Raw genomic sequence first — 10,259 nt, forward strand, 5'->3', positions numbered from 1 at the left:
CATTAATAGAATTAACTTTACCTATTTCTTTTTATTTAACATGGCTATAGAAAATTTTAAATCACATTTGTCATTTAACATACCTCTATTGGGTAATGCTAACTTATACAATCTATTTATAAATGACCCACAAACTATCTTTTAATATGTCTGTAAAAATGAGTGTAAAAATTCAATATTAAGTTTTTTCTCCGCCATAAATTAAGGATTATTACATTAGGAATTATTAATAGTAACTAAACTATTAAGTGCCTATTTTTAATATCCTTTTTTAAAAGTTTAACAAAGAAGCTTAAAGCATTGAAAAGTGTAAAAATTTAAGAAAAGTTCAGTTCACATACAGCTATAAATTGAAAATGTCATCTACATTTTACATATAGCCAATTTTGAGTTAAATGTCTCCCCAGAAAGGATAGTTATTATTAAACCAGCAGCATTTCTAATCCCAGAGAATATTATTTCTGATTAAGCTATTTTTCTTCTTAGTCACTCAGTAAAGAAAAAGGCAGCTTCCATTTTGACCAATATCATTGTACCAATGTCCAACAGCCAAGACAAAGAGCCTTTATATGGTGGTATGAATAAACAATGTGGGCAATAAGATACCATTTGAAATAAGGGTAGGCAAAAAAATGCTTCTACAATGTTAAGTTTTATAAGTAGGAGATAAAACTTACAAATTATATAATTAGGTTAAAGGACAAATACATAGAAAGGACAGGAAGGCAGAATAGAAAGTCTCATCTGTAGAATCAAGATAGGCCTAGATTCAAACTTGGCTGCTCTATTATTTACTAACTTTCTGACCCGAGTCTGTTCCCTTGCATGTAAAATGGAAATATATACATCACAGTATTATTTAAAAAAGCATTATCAGTCTCATCGCCCTTTCCTTTAACACTAATGATTATATTAGTGTTATATATGATTATATATATTGATTATATATAATCAATATAATGATTATATATATTATATATATTTTATATAATATATATATATATATATATATATATATATATATATACACACACACACACACACACATATATCAAATGGTAATTAAGATTATGGGTGAATTCCCCCCTTCATTTTTCAAATTGCTGAAAATATTTTTTAAGCACAATTAAACTTCTAGTAATTAATACTCACAACCCTCAAGTGAACTTAAAATTACTTTTACTAGCTGCCTTTTATAATTTTTTTTTTAACTTAAAATTTGTGTTGGTGGTAGGGGAGGTAGACAGAAGAAAAATTAAAGGGGGAAATAAGTTTAAGGCCATACCAGCACAGACATATACAAAACAGTGTGGAGAGGAAAATGGTAACAGGAAATGCTGTCTGAGAAAACTAAGCAACAAAAAGATAACATGCCTCTCCAAAATCTAGCTACTGTTGAAGTCACTCCTCACTCTCATCTAGGGTTTACATGTACATTACATACAAATACACATAGTCACACACCCTCTTCTCTCTGCTAATGGTCACCACCATCCTCATGATCAAAAATTTAGAGGGAAGAAATTCAGGATGCTGTAACCAAAAAAAAAAAAAAAAAAAAATCAATACACTGGCTGAGAAGTAACCTCAATAAAATGCACCCATTCCCAAGTGCATTTATTCATCAGCTGACAGTCATAAAAGGGAAATGTGTTCCTGAAATACTGAACTGTTAAAACTGTATAAGGCACAGTGTAATGCCTACCTCTGATTTCCTTTATAACAGCATTCCCTTTGTAGATAGGGATCTAAAAATGAAACATTGGCAAAAGTATACTAATCCAAATCACTCATATGTGAAATTTTCAAAAAATTAAACAATGGCAATTACTATTATTATAAAAGATAACATTTACTCAGCATTCGCTGTATATCAGAAAGCTAGTAATACAGTATTATTGTTAAATCCACTTACTACTGCTCACACACAGCTAAATTTTAACCCCACCAGCTGTACTTCAAGGCTTACACTTTCAAATCTTATCTCATCCTGCCTCTTTATTTACATGTACATAATTAGAAATGTAACTATGATTTTCTGTGTATATACACACTTACATATGTTTGTGTATGTACATAATATTCAGTAAGTCGATAGTGAGCAACAGGCAATTATCCCAACTTTGACAAGGTTTTTATCTACTTTCACAGACCATTCAACAACTGGGAATCACCCCCTCCCCAATAAACGGTGTTTTGAAAGTACTAGTTATATTTAACATCTTCCTCAAGAAACTGATGAAAAAGATATGCTTTTGAATAAAAGGATAAACACCATGGAAGGATAAAAATGTTAATCTTTTAAAAAAATTTATCAATAATTGATAAAATACAGGTAAATATGTTTTGTAAACTATAAATTAATCCTAACATTAGTTTTATTTTGTTTTGTTTTGTTTTAAATGATAAGTTTGGCTCATAACATTTATGTTTCTGGATTTTGAACAAAAAGTCTTAAAAGCTGTATTTGCAACTTCAATGAATGACATACACAGTAAAATGCTTAATAACCTAAAATCTTTATCACTCTAACCAACTTCAATTGCACCACAATCTAGACTAATTTGTTCCTAAATTTCAAGGAACAAATCACATCTATACTTTTCACAAAGTTATTCACAAGATCACAGGTCCCAGAATCCCAAATGAATGGGAAGGCTACAGCTTGTAGACCCAGTAGAACAATGATTAGTAAGTAGAGGGAGAGTGTAAAGGAAATCTCTTAGAAACACTATCCATAATCCAGTCTCACCTTTCTCCATTCAAGAGAAGTGTGCACTGCTGTTGCTTCTGCCCTGACATTATCCTCCTCCTCTCCCTTTTGAAATCCTCTGCTTTTCTCCTCCTGGGAAGTTATCTCACAGAACTTCTGTTTTTCTTGCTAAAATCTCTCAATTGTCAAAGGATGTCTTCAATTTAAAAGAACAAAAACATACCAACTCCCCATAATCACATTAAGAGTTCCCAGTAAATTCAAAGAGAATAGTAACTCCATCTTCAACTTCGGCAGATCTAAGAAAAGATTAAATTTAACAGGAGAGCAACTGAGGCCCTAGAGATGAGATGAGAAAACCTTTTTCATAGAGACTCCACCTCCCTGAAGAGAGACTATGAATTGAATTTGGTGTTTTATCATCTAGGTCTCAAGTGATCTTTATGTTTTTGTTTGTTGTTGTTTTTTTACGAGGGGAAAGAACAGAGATACTTTAGCCAACCAGCAGGGTGAGCTAGTGCTAGAATTTGTTTGATTATTCTCAATTCTCTCAAAATTCAGTGGTATAAATGGCTTACACTATTAAAAGCAGCTATTTCCCTCTAATAAACCTAAATTAAAAACACTACTTCTAGAATTGCTTCAATCAGTGCTATATCTCATTAAGTTTGTTTAGTATTTACAAAACATTCTCTATACCAGAGGGATTAATAAATAAATGTAAAAAAAAGCTCATTTGAATATTTATTCAAAATATTACAGTAGCCATCTTTTATTCTCATGGTTTTTTATTTTATTTTATAGGGCAATCGATGTTTTTAAAAATTAAGAACACTTTTTTTAAAAGGACTCCTAAAATTAATGTTCTATAAAATTAGGACTGAGTAATTCAACATACCAATTTCTGCATTCAGTGCAAACTACAGCTGCCTTAAGATCTGCCTGCAAAGCAAGCAGTCATGAGAAAAACATTCCTACAAGAATAAGGTCCACTCTTTTCCTTTGGAATCACAACCTGAGAAAGAGTCTAAATAAGTAACTCAAAACTCTAACTATGTGTTTGGGATGAGAGAAAGGTGAACCTGATCTTTTCTGACAACCAATTTCTCTCAAGTGCAGGTATCCCAATCACTTCTAGTGACTGTCCTTCAGTCTTTCTTTTCTCCTCCTGCTATCCAGAACAATGTCAATTCAACCACAACCAAAATTCTCCCCCTTATAACTTGAATGACAGATTAAACCTGCAAAATTTTTAATGTTTGCAGATGACAGATTCACTTTATAATTACAAATATTCTGGGAGTAATTCTAATTATCACAAGACTAGCGTGTAATTAAATCCATTCACATAGTGTTGAAAATTTAAAAATAACTTACCAACTTTCTTTAAAAAGGCAATAATTTAAATGCACCTTAAATAAAAGCTTTAAAACCTCCATACAACTTAACCATTTTTGTTAAATTTGATATCCAAAAAAGTTCAAGATAACTACAGTGTCCCACTATAAATGATTTTACTACTTGTTGAATTTCCTAATAGATTTTACAGAACTACTACTCAGTAGCAGTAGTTAGTCTTACGTTGTTTCTAACTAGAGCCAGTATTAAGAGGCATGTTAACTTACCCAACTAAAACACAATTACAAAATAAAAGGCACTAGTACCATTGTTTTCAGCATCTAATTTCTTATGTAATAACTGGTAATAATGGCAGTTATTTCAAACTTTCCAAGAAGTTTATCAAGCTACCTTTTTTTTTTTTTTTTTTTTTATCTGGGTCAAGATTGCGTTTTGAGGGGTGGCCGGTTAGCTCAGTTGGTTAGAGCATGGTGCTCTTAACAAGGTTGCTGCCGGTTCCATCCCTCCATGGGCCACTGTGAGCTGCGCCCTCCACAACTAGATTGAAACAAGCACTTGAATTGGAGCTGATGGGTCCTAGAAAAACACACTTAAAATAAATAAGAGTTTTAAAAAAAAGATTGCTTTTTGAAAACCCCCAAATTCAAAAGCAACATTGCTCTGAAATGTGTTATTTTTTAATCTGAATTTGTTTCACTGAAAGTACTTTAAAAACTAAGTTACCACATCATGTTAAATGTCTTGAACTTGTCAGTGCTATAAACAGCACCTAATTAACAAGTATTCTCAAACACACTTCCTTGTTTTACTTTTTAACCATTATTAGTTACAGAGTCACCTTCTCATGACAGCAACATAACCAATGAAAACAGCAATGGGGTAGAAGAGATAATTTTCCATTATGCGACTAACTTAATCATCTCTGACCTTCAATATAGACATAAAAGAGAGAATAAGACTAGTTGTTCGAGATTCCTTCCACTCTAAAACTGTGTAATTCAGTAATACATTTTGCCAATGTTAGTATCGCCTATGATTGTTCTCTGTTAGGAGAAAAGCTAAAAGCGGGGAAATCTGGAGGGGGGAAAAAAAGGAAAATGAAAATTTTAAATAAAGTTGAAAAGTTCAACTTGAAATTTGAATAGAGATCTAAAGGTAGTGATCGAAATGTGTTTAATTAAATATTGTTTCAGTCACCTGAATAATTTTGTCAATGTGACGTGGTCAAAACATGAGTTGTTTCCAAATTTTGTACTTCAAAAATTAGTTAATACCAATATACAAAGTATAATGCAGCCATTAAGCGCAGTATAACTTTGTTAGAAATTCTAACATTTGCACTGCCATAATTTTAACAGCAATAGATATATACCATGGCATTAATATTAGTCAAAACTTCATGTTACACCTATTAAAATGTCTAAATTATAACTTCTTCATAAAAACTATTTTTTTCTTTCCAAACCTACCAATGCAATATTGCTGCCATCAAGTTCCCTGGATACTTACACATGACACTGAAGGCAAACAGCCGGTTTCCTCTCTTTGAGCAACTTGAGTTGTCTATTTTTGAAATGCTTTACTTTTCTTGCAGGACCAAAAAATGTAACCAAGCTACTGCAGAGAGGCAATGTACTAGTAAAGCAAATTTAATCTATCATCCGGATGCAACAAGCCTGGCATTAGTCAGGACTGGCCAGAATAGATGATGGTGTTTTGGTATTTCTGTTGAAATTATTTAATTTGTATATAAAACAGGACCATCATTCAGGCCCCCAATTGAATTTATCCTTTGTTGAGTACTTCTTAATGACCACACAAAATTTGAAGTCTAAACATAAAAGTTCTATAACAACTAAATTTACGTCAGTATTACTTAAAACAGTTCAAGAAAAGTTTTCCACTAATGTTGCTAAACCATGGATGGATCCCAACACGAGAGTCGTCTGCGGAAGTCTCGTAACAAGAAACCTTTAGCTCCACCACCTAAGTTTCCAATCACTGAGAAGGGTCTGGGACAACTCATCTTCAGGTTCACGGGAGAAGTGGAGCACACCTGCTTTCCTCTGGCAGAGATTAAGCTCCCAGGGACACAAAGGCCAGGGAATCAGACCTGGAGAAGCAAAAAGCTTTAGCTGGACACCCACCAAGCCCCTGGCAACCCAAATATTTTGAGCGATTTACCTCTTGCTGTTACTTCCCGGGCACCTAGCGGCATAAGATCTTGCAGAACAGGGGGAGGGGAGGGCTATGCGGTCCTGGTCCCATGTTAGGGGAGGGATGTGTACAGTTAACGCTAGAGCTGGCGCTTCGGCCAAGCTGGAGCAGCCACGAAGAGAGGGCTTGGTGACTGCTCTCGGACCGCCCCGTTACTCAGTGCATTGCAATGGCGACCGCCAGGCTCCCCAAGCCGCCAGATCTGGGCCCCTTCCCCCTACTGCTCACTGGCTGCTCGTCTTCATGTGACTAAACAAAACCCCCAAGTCTGGTGCCCAGCTCAGCCCCTTTGTGTCCGCTACCGGGTCCTCCGACGCCGCCGTGGAAAGGTCCTCCCCCTACTGCCTCCGCCGAGTCCCGCCCAGCGGCGCGGCCGCCGCTCACCTCAGGTTCCGCCGCCCCCCGCGGCCGCCGCGGCCGCCACCTCCCCGAACCCGGGGCCCGGGCTCCTTGTATAGCACCAACTCCGCCTCCTCGGCCGCCGCCGCCATCTTAGCCTGTGCGGCAAAATGCGTCCTTTTGGATGGTTGGGACCCAGCCTAGGGCGTAGCTCCCCGGGCCCAAGCGCCGAAGGCCGGGTCCCCCAACTTCTTCCGCCACCCTCAGTCCCGCCGCCGCCACAGCCCAGAGTCCCGAAACCCACTCGGGTCCCGGCGAATCCGACCAAATAACCCCTGAAACTCACAGTTTGGTGCCGTGTGCGTCAAACCGGGGCGACGTTGGGAGCGCGCAGCGTCCCCGCGTCACACGCTGCACTGTACGCTACTCGGCTCCAACGGCCCCCCTCCGCTCCCCGCTTTTCGCCTCCGGCCCCGGTTCCCACGGCGCAGGCGCGCTGCTTTCCCGCCTCTACCGAGCTGCGGGCCGCGGGGGTGGCCAGGGAAGAGCTCTTGGGCAGCTTCGCGCTGGTGGAGCTTCTGGGCCAATTAGACAAACCGGGGAGCAGAAACAGTGCACCTCTGTTGTCGGGTGCCAGAAACCAAACAAGGTCACCTCCCCCAGCGCTGACCTAATCACTCTCAAGGAGGTTCCCGCCCCAAAGTAGGCACGCTCCAAATATGGTGGTGCCCAAACTCTGCAAGACCCAAACACTTAGGCAAGCCTAGGCTCTTTAAGGTGGAACAGGCCCATATTTGATTTCCACAATCACTAGCGTGCCAAGATTCCTTTTCTTTTCCTACTGTTGAGGAAAACAGCTAAAGAACTCAAGTTGCCAGTTACGACTGTGGAGTAATGACAGAGGAAGGTTTTTGGATCTGAAGGGGACCAATTATTGGGAGATGCTTGATCGCCAGGCAAAGCATCAAATGTGGCATCTCAATTAGCGGAACAGCCTACACTCAAAGGTGCCCTGGGTTTGGTCCAATTTGAGTGTGACGATACTTTCTGCATTACTGAATGTGCATGAGTCTCCAAATTAAAGCGATATAAGAAGCACCTGAGACATGGGTTAACCTTCAAAGAATCAGTAGGCCCCAAGAGAGTTCTGGAAATCTTTCTTTTAACAAGCATTCACTACGGGAATCTGAGGGCAGAGTTTCACACTTTGAGAAACACAAATTAGAGGCTATTTCTGTCTTTGCTTTTGAACTGAACAAACAAGACGTTGCTAACATGTTTCATATGAACCAAGTTCCCCAGCAATCTACTAGTTCTGCCTTAATACATTCTTTGGCTTTTCTGAATCTGTTTTCTCATTTAAAAAAAGGAAAAAAGTTTTCATTAGTTTAGCAGCTACCATAATCTGTGCTGCTCCAAACCTTCAAGATGTTACTGGCATTCAGAGGAATACACTGTAATTACACTTATTTGAGAATAGTAGGAAACATTGTTTTTCCTGTAAGATAGTGACTTCAGCAGCAGCAGCAAACATAGGTTCCAAACAACAGATACGTATACTTGTTGCATTTGTGAATAATAATAGCTAACACTTCTGAGTGCTTACTATGTGCCAAATACTGTTTAACTCATTCCAACCTAATAAGGGAAAGAGAGGTTAGGTAATTTTTTCAAAGTCACACATCTCTTTGGACTCTTTCAAAATGCAATTTTTCTTTCTTCACTTACACAAATTGGTAAACAATAAAATATTTAAAAAAATGTTTTCAGCCAATGGTGGGGTGTCCTTTGGGTCATTTCATCTACAGAATCCATTAAAATTGGACATTCTCAGTTTACTATTGGACTTACAATAAACAATAAAAGTATTATGTACTATGGAAATACTCACAATATTGTATCACTACAAAAACAGTTACCAACAACAACAAAAACTCAGTTGTGGATGTACACTACTGACTGACGTGCAGACAGAGCATACCACAAGAAAGTTGAACTATTTACAACTCAATCATGATCAGACACTTATCTCACTAATGAAGATGTTTCTTTATACTAGAATTCAACAATTAAATGGTAATATTAAAGAAATAGTAATAGTAACTGTAATAGTCAAAGTAGTAATAGTTGATGAAAGTTTATAAACAAATATATGTCAAAAAACTTTCTTTAAGTGGGAGAAAACTTGATAAGGGCAGAACGCTTGAATGAGGTAACGTGGAAAGACATTGTAAAAAGCAGGCAAACTGGAAAAATCCAAGAACCAGTTATATGGCTCAATGCCAAAATATTTAAAAACATTAAAAGGAAATTGTAGTTGAGAATGAAAATCAAGATGTGAAAAACAGTTTGGCCCCGGGAGAAAATTCACAAAGCACATCTACTCACTATAATAAAATAATGCTCTGATGAATTCACCTGATGAAGAATCGAGAAAGAGAAAGAGAGAGAGAGAGAGAGAGAGAGAGAGAGAGAGAGAGAGAGACTGAGAGAGCAAAAGAAAGAAAGACCTGGCTATTGTTAATATGTTAAAATCTGACAATATATGAATCCATTAGTTATTCCAGTGAATGGAATTACCCTGTAAAATATTCAAATAAGCTGTGGTCTCAAATGACTTAATCAAAAAGAAAATGCAATTGTTTTTGTTGGATAAAAGCAGGTAATTCTCAACATTCCAATACTTCTGAATTCCAGGCAAAAAGAAAAAATGAAACACTTGATTAATCTACCATCCTAGTAATAAAGTCAAGTCAAAATTTGGATTTATCTTAGGACCTCACAAGAGATGGTTCTGGATCCATCTCTGAGTACCAAAAGTGCAAGGCAATCTCATCTGTAAAACTGCAAATATTATAATATGTTCATTAATTAGGGTGGGGTAGGAGGATGTTTGACAAAGAGAGAGATGAAGAAGTAAACAGAGATCAAGCCTTATTTTTGTCTCACGGTAACCTCAGCACAGAGCCTTACACATAATGGGCATATAATAAATAATTCAATTCAACCAACATTCACCAATTGCTTACTCTATGCAAGGCACTGTACTAGGCACTGTCAGCAAAAAGAGAAATAAGACAGTTCCTTGTACATATTCAATAAGTAGTAGTTAAATAAATGAGGAGCTTTGTATAGTCCAATAAAAGAACTAGACAAAAAGGTATCATCAACTCTCAATTTATCAGGGTATGGGAAAGATGAGGAAACAGATAATAAAGATTTCAAAATCATAGTTAAACAAAACCTTGTAAAACAGGGTACAAAATATGTTTAGTATAACTATATTTAGTAAAAAATATATCTAATATTTAGGAACACATTTATTACTCTAACTCTCAGTTGTCAGAAGTAGACCTTGAGAGTATATGAGCCTTTTCACAGAGCACATATAGGGAAAGCAAACAGTGGGCCACAGAAACGTAGATAAAAAATATTTAAGGAATTAGTAGAGAAAAAGTCCAAGAAAATAAGAAATGAAGGGACAGAGGAATAAGAGGAGATTCAAGCAAGAGTGTAACATCACAGGAGCCAGGGAGCTATTGGTAACAGCTTACTGCTACAACAAATAACCGCAATCTCCATGGCTTAACATAGTAAAGTTTTATTTCTTATTCACATCACACTCCACTGA

At 37.0% G+C, this 10,259-nt stretch overlaps 1 protein-coding gene across 15 annotated transcripts in view; it reads right to left on the bottom strand.

Annotated features, from left to right (window-relative positions):
- ZNF644 (zinc finger protein 644) overlaps positions 1-7,275 on the bottom strand; it is a 103,538-nt gene extending 96,263 nt beyond the window's left edge. For 2 of the 15 annotated variants that reach the window (XM_019753164.2, XM_019753114.2), the window contains exon 1: positions 6,975-7,275. The gene's annotated coding sequence lies outside the window, so the exon portion shown is untranslated. The other 13 variants (XM_019753198.2, XM_019753148.2, XM_019753129.2 and 10 more) reach the window with 12 other exon arrangements.
- Between the last annotated feature and the right edge of the window lie 2,984 nt (positions 7,276-10,259).

This window comes from Rhinolophus sinicus, linkage group LG06, assembly GCF_036562045.2.
Source record: "Rhinolophus sinicus isolate RSC01 linkage group LG06, ASM3656204v1, whole genome shotgun sequence".
NCBI classification, from domain to species: domain Eukaryota; kingdom Metazoa; phylum Chordata; class Mammalia; order Chiroptera; family Rhinolophidae; genus Rhinolophus; species Rhinolophus sinicus.